This window comes from Leiobunum rupestre, chromosome 2 (assembly GCF_980474605.1).
Source record: "Leiobunum rupestre chromosome 2, qqLeiRupe1.1.hap1, whole genome shotgun sequence".
Taxonomy (NCBI): domain Eukaryota; kingdom Metazoa; phylum Arthropoda; class Arachnida; order Opiliones; family Sclerosomatidae; genus Leiobunum; species Leiobunum rupestre.
The window spans coordinates 60,787,461-60,799,809 of NC_143385.1; the positions used below are offsets into that span (position 1 = coordinate 60,787,461).

General features: G+C 39.0%; 2 long non-coding RNA genes across 4 annotated transcripts in view; both read right to left on the minus strand.

The window, feature by feature from the left end:
- LOC149958602 (uncharacterized) overlaps positions 1–12,349 on the minus strand; it is a 194,975-nt gene that overhangs the window by 28,531 nt on the left and 154,095 nt on the right. The gene's annotated exons all lie outside the window — the stretch shown is intronic.
- On the minus strand, positions 1,484–5,543 carry LOC149958604 (uncharacterized). Of its 3 annotated transcripts, none has more exons than XR_016478527.1 (4): positions 5,413–5,543; positions 4,548–4,606; positions 3,565–3,710; positions 1,484–1,759 (listed from the first exon to the last, which is right to left on the minus strand). It is a non-coding gene; the product is annotated as an uncharacterized LOC149958604 (long non-coding RNA). The 3 variants fall into 3 exon arrangements; XR_016478526.1 differs by having other exon boundaries at positions 5,409–5,543; XR_016478525.1 differs by lacking the exon at positions 4,548–4,606 and having other exon boundaries at positions 5,409–5,542.

The following is a 12,349-nucleotide window of genomic DNA, read 5'->3' on the forward strand; positions in this document are numbered from 1 at the left end:
CCAGAATTTGTTTTAATCGCGCAGATTTCTGTAGAATGGACTTTACCCCTTAGCTTTCCCCTCCCCCCATTCTCCAGAATTTGTTTTAATCGCGCAGATTTCTGGAGGATGGACTTTACCCCTCAGCTTTCCCCTCCCCCCATTCTCCAGAATTTGTTTTCCTCGCGCAGATTTCTGGAGGACGGATGTTACCCCGCCGCTTTCCCACGTTCTCCAGAATTAGTTTTTCCTCGCGCAGATTTCTGGAGGACGGATGTTACCCCGCCGCTTTCCCACGTTCTCCAGAATTAGTTTTTCCTAGAGCAGATTTTATTGGAGATTGGATTTTTACCCCTTTGCTTTTCCCCAATCGCCATAATTTCCACTAAGGATCGCAATCGCTAGAAATCGGCTTTTCCCCCATCGCTATAAATCGCAGCAGTTTGCCAGAATAAGTTTTATCTCTCCGAAATAATTCATGTACCCAAAATTGGACCGCCAGTTTATTCTTTTTAGGGGGAATCTCTATGGGAGTTTAACATTACAATAAAATTGTTGACGTAATAATAACCAGCTAGGCTAATACCCTTGCCACCATTTTAGGCCCAAGTAATCTAGCTACTTCTAATGCCATTAATTCGTATGGTCGGGTTACAATGCGTAAGAGGGTGATGGAATCGTATAAGTTAAAACGTTGGGTGAAGTATGTCCTTCATGCCATGCGATCCAACGGTAACGGTCCAATTGCACAGTTCTCATTTGCGCAGTTCCCATTGGCACATATGTAATTGCGCGGTTTTCCATTTCCGCAGATTTCCTGAAGCTACCCGAAAATAAGCTAAGCCGACCCGAAAATTAAGAAATTCGTCGTAATCGTTTTTTTACTTCAAATTAAAAAAATTCCTTTTTATTGCTTGTTTTTTATAGTTTTTTTTTATCATTTATTAAATTAAATATTTGGTTTTATGTTCGGAAATAGGTGTGTTTAGTAACATTTGCTCTTTATATACCATATCTACATGTATTGCAACGTTCCATGTAATTTTGTTAACTAAAATATTATCTCTGACATAGATAGGTATTTTCACTACACAGCAAAACAACGTTTAGAACCTAATAAATTTTTGTATTTAGAATATACACAAAAAGTTATTGTACTACGGTGAATTTTAAACAATAACACCCTTGGTTTTTTTAATTTTTTCCGTTAATCAGTGGTCAATAATTATTTTTTTTTTAATTTAAAGATCTCATCTAACAAAAAAATGGGGGCAAATTATTTCGTGAACATACATATGCAGCTCTATGTAAAAAATAAGACCCAACTCTATTTTTAAACAAAAAAGTAACCAATATTTTAATCGAAATAAATATTTTTAAATTCCATGAAGTAGCAGTTCTTTTTATCATTCATCTTTTTAACCAATTTAAAATAGAAACATGAATCGAAACTTTAAAATTCAAGAAAAAAATAACGTTTTACTAAAATATTAAAAATTGCGAATTTGTTTACGTGTACTTTAATTTCATTTAAAGAAAAATATACAATAATTTCATTTCATTATAGAGAACAATGACAATTTGCACTCAATGGCCCGTTTTGGGGGATGCACAACGCTGCACTATCCATTAGTCTTGGCTCGCCTCGCAATTATTTCGGCATCACTGTCGATGCTTCTGAAGCGGCACTGGCATTTCGTATCCAAACCCCACGTTGTTTTACAGAAGCAGATAAGTTCTGAATTATTCCCATCCTTGCAGTCGGTCAAGCCTATGCACTCTAAACATATTTTAAAAGTGTTTGTGATTAATGGTCGTTAAGTTTTCCCTCCTTTTAAATGTAGTTTTCTTCATTTCCTAAATTATTCCAAAACGATTCCAGAAATGTGTATATTATTTTTATCTAAACCACGTCTCAATAGGCCTTTATTAAAAGGTGGGTAAAAATGTCGACCCTCGCAGCAATATTTGAATTTATATGAAAACGAATTTCCTGTCTTGCGTAGTTTCGTGTTTTCGGTTTAAAATCGTCCGCGTTTCAGACGTCGTGTAACGAAATAGCATTTTCTTATTGGTCTTTCACATAAATTCAAATTTTGCTGGGATGGTCGCCATTTTTACCCACCTTTTAATAAAGGCCTATACCTGTTCCTCGCGAGAATCCAACCCCTCAATACTACCCTTTAAACTGATTTACGGGTAATCAAGGTTTTATATAATAAGCTGTTGAACTACAATCGGAAACGAAAAGCCTAAACCTTGGAATATCTTCGCTCACCAGCGCTCCTACCGGGAGAATAGCGAAATGTTTCGACTCAAATTTCGAAGGACGTAAAAAGAAATTACGTTTAAGATCTTTCGCTAACTTGGCACGACGGTTTAACATTTGGGTAGAAATCACTTCAATTTCGGACAACTTCTAGTAAGAATCTAGCCCCCGAAAACTAGATTCAGATCCAGTTTCTTATTTGTGGAGTGGCGGAGTGCTTAGCGCATTCGCCACGCCTAGATGATTATTATTGTCCACTTTGTCACAAACATTTCGGAGTTCTTCGAAATGGGATAATGTAATTTTCCTTCTATCACGCAGTCACCGAAATTGTAGCCCCGAAACGCCATCTGTGACAATTTCCCACGTAGCTCAAATTTATTTGAAAAGGCGCTACCTATCGTGCAAAAGAGCAAATATTTCGTAATACGTATTGCACAAACTGAATATTAAGATAAATATAAAAATATATAAATCAGGGTGTATAAAGCCCTCTAAAGCAGCGTTCAGACTATGTGAAAATGTTACGTTAGCGTCAGTCATATCGTTTCGGTTATGTTGGTCGCGTTGGTTCGTTCATTTCACTGTTCAGAAAGGAACCAACCTTGCACGGAGATTAAATAAAAGGTGATTTGATTGAGTTGGGAATATCAATCTAGAGATCCAATCAAATCTGCTCCCCGCGTAACAAGTTTTTGAAAATAACGAATGTGCCGTCTCCTCTAAAATGACGAGAAAATCTTTTTTTCCGGAAAACGCGTCTTATTTGAACGAACCATAGAGAGATAGACGGCGCCACGGGTAGAATGATAAAGTCTATTCGTCATTTGGGAGCAGACGGCAGTATACTTATATTTTAAATAAGGAAATTTGGATGAGTGATTTTTACAGATAGAGCGAAAGATGGAGATTTCCACAAACTTATTCCGACGCGAATGGGTGTTAGAGGTCTGTGCTCCTCCTAGGCCGATGTCGTCCGTGAGTTCCCGCGTTAAAATCCTGAATTGTCTGCTATGAGCTTTTTGAGATTTAAACCGATACGCCATCTAGGCAATCCGCAACGAAATAAAAAATGAAGACGACCCGTGCGAAAATTAAAAGTCTCTGTTGAGAAGTCTGAACGGTGTAAGAAATCGAAAGAATCTACAAGATCGACGCAAACGTTATATTTTCACCTAGTCTGAACGCTGCTTAAGCTAACGATAGTTGGCGAAAAGCATTTCAATCTAGCTAACGCGAGTTAAACGTAAGTAATAATGGTAAATAGTTGAATTTGAAAATAAATGTTGAGCCAATACAAATGATAATTTACTTACCTAGACCAAAATATTTCGCTGTTTTTCCATATCCATCGGGTGGAGCCCATTTTTCAGCGGCGGCTGAGATTACAGCGACAACGAGCCACAAAGCAATTAGCCAGTAGCGATTCATTGCTTATACCAAATTTCCAATTTACGGTATCCTATGCAAACGAAATGAAATGTCTTGAAAAGACTGTTGTAGTGACAAGTGGAAAGTGAACTTAAATTTATATTTAATAGAGCTGTAAATTAATCATTCTTCTCCGGCGTAAATGAAAGGTACTCGCGAGAAATTGTGACATGTCAGCCGTGGTTCAAAGGCTGGACGTGATTGGGATGGGACATCATGCAATAGCGTCCCATTAAAGCCATGACCACGTTACGGAAATACTGTCTATATAAGTATAACTAATTATTCGTATATCAGTAATTGAACTGCACTCTATCTGCGGAGTGGTTAGCACTTTCGTCTCGCAGCAAGAGGAGCCGGGTTCGATCCCAGCTTGTGGCACTGGGTGAAAACTCGGAACAACTCCTTCTGCGTTGAGTTTGCAAGTTCTCTCCCCACTGATTTAAGGGGTTTTCCCGCGAGTTCTTCGGTTTCCCCTTCCATAAAAACTTGTCTAGGTTAACGGTAATAGTTAGTGTAGGGAGCTGTTGGCTCGATCTCGTGGCATGCAGGGCTTGCCACCACCCTCCTACGCATTGTAACCCGGCCACCTGAATTAAGGGCTTCAAAAGTCGCATGATGACTTAGGCCTAAGGTGGTGCTTTGGGTATTAGCCTAGCTGATTATTATTATTAATAACAGACTTTGTTGGTGGGAATGTTTTGGTATTTTTATTTTAGTGGGCTAATTGGTTCCTTTCAAGCAAACCAAATCCTAGAAACATTTTGACTAACCTAATTTTAATCGATACGTCATTTCTTAGCGGCAGTAGATTGTAGGTTCTTAAACCCCATTTAGCCAAGAGTTATCTTATTAAAGTACTCTTTACCCCGACTAATATTTGGTGTTGCACTGCTTCTGTCGTTTCTAGTGCATGCTGGTAAATTTCTAAATAATTATCCGAAATAAATTATTTAATGCCGTGAAAAGAAAACGTTTGAAATTGGGTACAGTCCTGATCAAAAGTTTCTGGCCGTTTTTGTTTGGCAGTCAATTTGTTTCTATTTTAGGTAGAGAGCCGAGTGAGGGCTTCACTGAAAGAATACCCTCACGAAAATATTATGCCGGTTACGATAATGCGCTTCCACTAGTAGGGCACAACCCATACCGGAAATAGTAAAACCCCTCCGAAATGGCGTCACGAAAAAATTAGTATAATTTGTTGTGTTTACGCTCGTTCGACGCGTTATCCTATTTAAAAACCAAATCTGGGTTCACTTTTATCGCGCGAGACCATTTATTAAAATTTATAATCATAATTTATTAAATAAATGGTCTCGCGCGATATTACTTCAAATATTACTACTTTCACGTTTGCTTTTGTTTCACTTGAAAACCAAATTAGGGTTAATTTTCGTGTTTTACGTCGTCACTATTTCTTCAATAACTTTTCAACCACAATTCCGATTAGAAAAGTGAACCCAGATTTGGTTTTTAAATAGGATAACGCGTCGAACGAGCGTAAACACGACAAATTAAACTAATTTTTTCGTGACGCCATTTCGGAGGGGTTTTACTATTTCCGGTATGGGTTGTGCCCTACTAGTGGTAGCGCATTATCGTAACCGTCATAATATTTTCGTGGGGGTATTCTTTCCGTGAAGCCCTCACTCGGCTCTCTACCTAAAATAGAAACAAATTGACTGCCAAACAAAAACGGCCAGAAACGTTTGATCAGGACTGTACTTACGAACGGTAATCTCGAATGGAAGAGCACTTGAAAAATATCGGAGATTCTGAGTTGTTGCGTACTGATGGTCTGTAGCCTGTTGATCACACGAGTCGAATTATATGGCACGGACGAACTATAGTGACAAATCACAAAACGTTCGGAATTTCAACACTCACTATTTTATTTTCCTTTTGTCATTTTTACTAATTTAGGGTTATTATATTTTTGGACCAATTGAGTTGTAAAACGTTGCTTATTTTGAAACAATTGATAATATCTTTACTCGGTAATGTACGTACTGCACGTTAATGGCGAATTGTTCACGCTTTGAATGGATCGTTTATCTTTTTGGCAAATTTATCGTTGTGTTCAAACCAGCCAACTACGAGTTAATTAACTTGAATATTAATTTTGCATCATGAGAAAAACTACAATCGTGGCGTCCTCATTATTTCCGCCAATTTCATTTATTCGGAGTAAAAGGAACCCCTTGACCAACTGAAGATAATTGAAGACATTATTTGGTGGGTCTACGAAGTGTTTGGCCACTGGAAGCGCCGTTGATAGGGTGAAACATCTGTAGCCGCCTCTTAGCTGTCTCGTACCCTCTTAGTTTAATCAAATTTTTGGAAAGAAAAATCTAAAAAGTGTTAAATGTGCAGAATTTTCCACAGAATCGATTACAAATCTTAATTAAGTCAAATATACGATAATTAATTAAAGTTATTCAATAAATTTTATTTCATTTTTGAGGATTTGTAATCCCCATATTAGATGCGTATTCAGATGTTGCCTTGCCACCAATTAAACGACCTTGATCTTCGGGTTTGTTTCGTCATTGGCATTTCGTGTTTTTTAAGTTACCATTTATTCTTTAGTATATAGAAGTATTTCAAACCATCATCGAGTTTCCAACACTCTGCGCTTCCAACGCACGAAAAATAAACGAAGTTGCTTTTTTAATTATTTTGGTATAACTGACTTACCACCATTTTTCAGCGAAATTGAAATTAATAATTAAAACTTTGAAATACAAATTCTAAATATACCTTTTAGAAATTGTTTACAATAGTGTTTATTTATTATAAAAATAATAATATTTATAAAACAAAAAATAATATATAAAATATTTAAATAAATAAATAATATAAATATATAATTATCATTTTATTAAAAATATGTAACAGAGTAAATTAATTAATTACTTTGGCCAAATCCGTTTGGCATTTTTAAATACCCATCAGGAAATATTTCACTGTAGGCAATGGTGGCTGAGATCAGAGCCATTACCAGCCAGAACCAAATTCGCGAGAAGCGACTCCTTGCTCTTACGTACGCGAAATTAATTAATTTTTTCAATAAAGACTGTTGTAGTTCCAATTGGAATAATTGTATGGTAAGGGAACGTACCAACAAACCCTATTTGAACGGATCGGCACGTCTTACTTCGAAAAATCACTAGATAAATAATCTTTTCAAATTGTGAATTCCACGTTATTATTTTTTCGCAACAAATTATAATGTCTGTGCTGCGTAATTTAAGCGTGGATATTCATCGGTAAATCAACGGGTGCCGAGGGTTCAGCCTTTAAATTCGCAGTTGCTGGAAGATGATTGGCTTAAAGATGATTCTGCCAAACCACTCGTTGCGGAAACGTGCCTATAGAGTCAATACCGCGGTGCACATTTGGCGCACTCTGAAATGCGGTTTTTAGTTAAATTCCTGCCCCCACAGCTACTACCTCTAAATGTTCAGGACACTTGTAAGTCCCTTTAAGATCTATTCGCACCGGCGCGACCAAATGCTTCTCAATTTCATTGGCTGCAGATTACGTAATCAGGTCTTTGAAGTTCCCGCGTAGTTTTGTTCGCGTTGTGTTTTAGAGAAGTTAGGATATTTAATCGGTTTTATTTACCTGTCCAACGAAAGCCTAAATAGCTAGTCTGTAACCCAGCTGGAAATTTTGCCGGACTTGAGTTTTTAAATGAAAGTCAACTGTTGGTTCGTGTGAATAATAATGTTTTTCACTAGGAGAGTATGAAATTTAAAACCAGTTTTTCTGAACATTTGGAAGGAAAAATCTAAAAATGGGTTCCAAGTGTAGAATTTTCAACACAATCGAATAAAATGATCGTAATTAAGTAAAATAAACGAGTTTTAATTTCAGTAATTCAATTAATTTTTTGTGTTTTTTATTTATTAGTTTTTTATTTCCCCTGCCGCAAGCACATACGATCATGAATATTCCAACACTCTGTGCTTCCAACGCACTGTATCAAACGATAAATAAATAAAGTTACCTCATTTGTTTATTTTTGTGCAACGCCATCTTTTCAGCGAAATTGAAACTATTAATAATTACAATTTTCAAAGACAAATTCTAAATATATTTTTGCGAAATTGAAACTATTAATAATTACAATTTTCAAAGACAAATTCTAAATATATTTCTGCGAAATTGTTTATGGATAATGTTAAATATAAAATGAGTACTTTAATATATATATAAGGTGTTTCAAAAGGTTATGCAAAAATATCAAGGAGCTGTAGTGGGTGAGTTGTTAAGTATGAATGTTTTTCCCCCATTTTCCTACGATGAGTTAAAAGAGCGCGAGAGAGCTTCAAAGTGTGGCCTACTAGCCCCTGGAAGTAGGCTGCAACAAGCGCCACACTAAATTATAAATGTAATTACATAATAAATATGTAACAAAGTATATTAACTTTTTTTGCCTAATCCTTTTGGCCAACTCAAATACGCATCGGGAAATGCTTTACTGTAGGCAATGGTGGCTGAAATCAGAGCGATTGCGAGCCAGAACCAAATTTGCGAGAAGGGACTCATTTCTCTTACGTACGCGAAATTAATGACCTTCTTTTAATAACGACTGTTGCAGTTCCAATTGTAAATTGTGAATGGTAAGGGAGCGTACCAACAAACCGTATTTAAACGGATCGACACGTCTAAATTCGAACAATCACTATATCAATAATCTATCCAATTTTTGAATTCCAGGTTATTACTTTTTCGCAATAAATTTATGTTCGGATGAGCTGTGTCGCGTCGATTGGTTTCAACCAAATGATAATGCCTGCACTTTTTAATTTAAGCGCTATATTCTCGAGAAATTGAGCGGAGATGTCGGCCATGGCTAGAAGGAAGGCTGTGAAAGGGGGGAGATTAAACTTAATTGAGAGGAAAATGTAAAATGCTACATTTATGTCCGGTTATAAGACTAAAAATAATAATAAGTAGTTAGGCTTATTCCCAAGTCATCTAGAGACTGTTAGTCTATAACTATAAGTCTAAAAGTTTGTACTTTTATTTATTTATTTGTTTGTAAATTTGTATGTCATGTCCCTAAAAAAAAGAGAACGGTTAGCTTTGAAATTTTAACTCAATGTTCAGATCCTGATTTCCAACTAAACGCGCCTAATTCCAAATACATAACATGGTTATTAATCTAATTCAATTTTACTCATAATTCAATTCTATTTTACTCGACTTTGATCTTTCGCTAGTTGTAAATAAAAGTAAATAGAATATTGATGAAATGGATCTGTATCTATATTATAAGGAGCGCTTGATACGTTGGTCGTACGTCCCAGCTTTCTGGAATGTTTGCGTAGTCTGTCATGAAGCCAAAGGCGGGGCGGCGAAAAGAAAGCCAGCGCGGGACGGAGAGAGAAGCTGCTGCCTTTCGATTTGTTAGTTGCTCAACTATAGCCTTTTTTGTGTTTTTGCTTAGGCAGTAAGGGTACCAAAGGCGGCACGGGACAGAGAGAAACCGGGACTGCCTTTCGCTTTGTCACTGGTGGTGGTTCGACTAGCCTATAGGTAGAGATAGCGAGGGGCCAGCGACGGCTCTTCCCCCTCACACGCTGAAGTAATTATCGTCGACCTTGAACCACCGACGTTCAGGCTTTGGGTTAGTCACGAAGGAAATCCGGACTGTCTTAGCTTGTTAATCCGGCCGAGTGGTAAAATCTGCGCGTATGGGTAGTGGGTCCTCTTTTTCCACGCTATTCTGTGGTCGAGAAAGCCTATTACCTCGGTTTCTCGGATTCTTTTACTCAGTCAGGGCAGTGGCGGCTTAAGAAGGCTGGGTCCCCGGGGCGGCGGCAGTGTTTTGTGACACCCCCAGGACCGTGCAGAAGTTTTCACGGGTCCGTCTTCTTCAAGTTTAATAGTTCTGATTTGCACCCACCCCCCCTGAGCTTCTCCGATGGCATCCCCTGCTGCTCTGGTACCCGGGGCGGACCGCCCCCCCCCTTAGGCCGCCACTGAGTCAGGGCAAAGATTCTATGTTTTAAAATATAGAATCCTTGGTCAATATAGAATCCTTGGTCAGGGCAGCAGTAGGTAACATTGTCAAAGCTGGGACGAGGAATGCGGCAGGCTTTTCGACACTCCCGGCCTTTCCGCCGTTCTGCGAGGCAAGGAGGTCTCTCGGTCTCTTCTAATTTTAAGGGACGAGCGTCTTTGTTTCTGTTCGTCATGAGGGGAGAAAAGCTGCCATTGAGTACAGGGGGTTAACATGTACAGGGGTTTACATGGGTACAGGGGGGTTTGCGACGAGAGAGAAAGGCGAGTTTTTTGTTATTTTTGCGAGGAAAAAGGGTACCCCGGTAATTCTGGCATGGGTTAAAGAGGGAGGGGTGCCTTACTGAGAGCTGGGCCGTGTTTGTCCCAACACGCAATACACCCGAAATTTTCTCTCTTTTTGTTGAGAATTTCGGAGGGCGGGGGAGGGGTGGGTCGTATGGGGTAGTTTCAGGATGCCTGTTAGTTTCGGAAACGGGGAGGGGCGGGGGGTTTGGGGTCGTTCCGATTTGAAAGTCCCGTGGATCTCTCGGCGTACGTTAGTCCCGTGGCCTTTATGCATCAGCCATTGGATACAGTAGGGTTTGGTACGACTGCCAGTTTGAGTTATTTTTGTGGGGGAAAGGGTACTACGCAAGGGTACCACGGAAATTCTCGCATTGGAAAGGGGAAGGGGAGTACAACGGAAATTCTCGCATGGAGAAAAGGGGGAGAGGTGCACGGTAATTATCACATGGGAAAAGCGGAGGGGGGTACCACGGTTATTATCACATGGGCAAAAGGGGGAGGGTGCCTTACTGGGGTGGTTCTACTATGGGGAAAAGGGTACCACGGTAATTATCACATGGGAAAAAGGGGGAGGTGGGTACCACGGTAATTATCACATGGGTAAAAGGGGGAGGGTGCCTTACTGCGGTGGTTCGACTATGGGGAAAAGGGTGGCACGGATATTATGTCATGGGAAAAAGTGGTAGGGGGGGCGTACTGGGGTACACACAACTAGCTGAGGGCCCACCTTACAGGCGGACTTCTTGGCTAGTGTTAAATATGTTAAAGGACAATCTTGTACATAATAAACCTCATAAATAGGAAAACCACTATTGTACAATAAACAAACATTTATTTAATAAGTCGGCCCAGGCCGTAATATTAGTTCCACATCAATGTATTAGAGTGTACAAACCTATACACACTTAGAAGACACAGGTAGGCAAACTAATACAAAAGCTGTTGAGGCTACGTTATTTCTTATCGTTTGATATATAAATGGCCACCCTAAGTTAAAGAGTGGATTCCGCCCACCATCAGGAGACCCGGGTGGGAACTCTAATATAAAAGCTGTTGTGCCCATGTGATTTCCTATTGTTTGATATATAATTCACTATCGTATGTTAAAGAGTGGTCACCGCCAGCCCTCAGGATACCCGGGTGGGCAAACCAATACAAAAGCTGTTGAGGTCATGTGATTTCCTATAGTTAGATATACAATTTACCATTCTGTGTTAAAGAGTGGCCACCGCCCACCCTCAGGATACCCGGAGGGCAAACCAATACAAAAGCTGTTGAGGCCATTTGATTTCCTATCGTTAGATAGATGGAAAGTATCAAAGGTGAAATAGGTAAGCAAAACACGACGAACATAATTCTTTTAAATTATGGAAATTAGTGGAAATATGATTTAAAGAAATTATTAAACTGGGATTCAAATGTTTTTATTTTAGGAAATTTATATCAAACATTTTTGTAGATTAGGCACCAAAAGTCATGTTAATTCGGAAATTCATAAAAAAATACCCATTAATGTAATTTTGCCGAACAGAAATTAATAGAATATGTCATTCTCGAATTTTAAATTATCTTGGTGACTAAATTGTAATTTTCATAGAGCTGATATTTAATATGGATTATTATCAACTGCATGAATCATATTATTGCAAGAATGTATTTATGTACTGAGAATATGGCAAGACGGAGATTCTGTCCCCATGGTCGCATACTTAGCAGCTAAAGGGCCTGTTGCAAAAGCTCTAGCCAAAGTGCTAGCCCATTGAATTTAACATGTGCGATTCTAGCAAAGCAGACTTTTGCAACAGGCCCTAAGTTTGATTGCTTTGGATTTTTTGGTCTCACTCTTTCAGGTAGACGTGAGCGTAGACGATTCCAATCTTTTACTTTTATTGTTCTATCGAATGAGACCAACGTTTTTCCCGGTGACTCTCCCTTTAAGGGGGTTGGCGAGGGGCTAACCACTCTTAGAAATTCTGTACACTGGATTACGCTTAGATTAGCACTGCCAAAGGCAGGGACTTCAAAGATTACGCGTAATCCCATTAGTACAGTCAAAGGTACGGCTCTGTACACCAATTACGCGAAGCGATCAGCCCCCTCGGGGGTTGGTCGGAGGGGGCAGAAATTAACGGCACTGCGTGCGCGTCAAAGAGTTCTATCGAATGAGACCAACGTTTTTTCGGTCACTCTCCCTTTTATAGAAAGTGCCACACTTATTTATTATTTCTGACCATACACGGTTTCGATAAGAAAGTGCCACCATTATTTATTACTTCTGACCATACACGGTGGCCCTAAATGGGTTAGAGTGTGCAATAACTGGTGGCTTTATCGGGGAGTTGGGGTCCG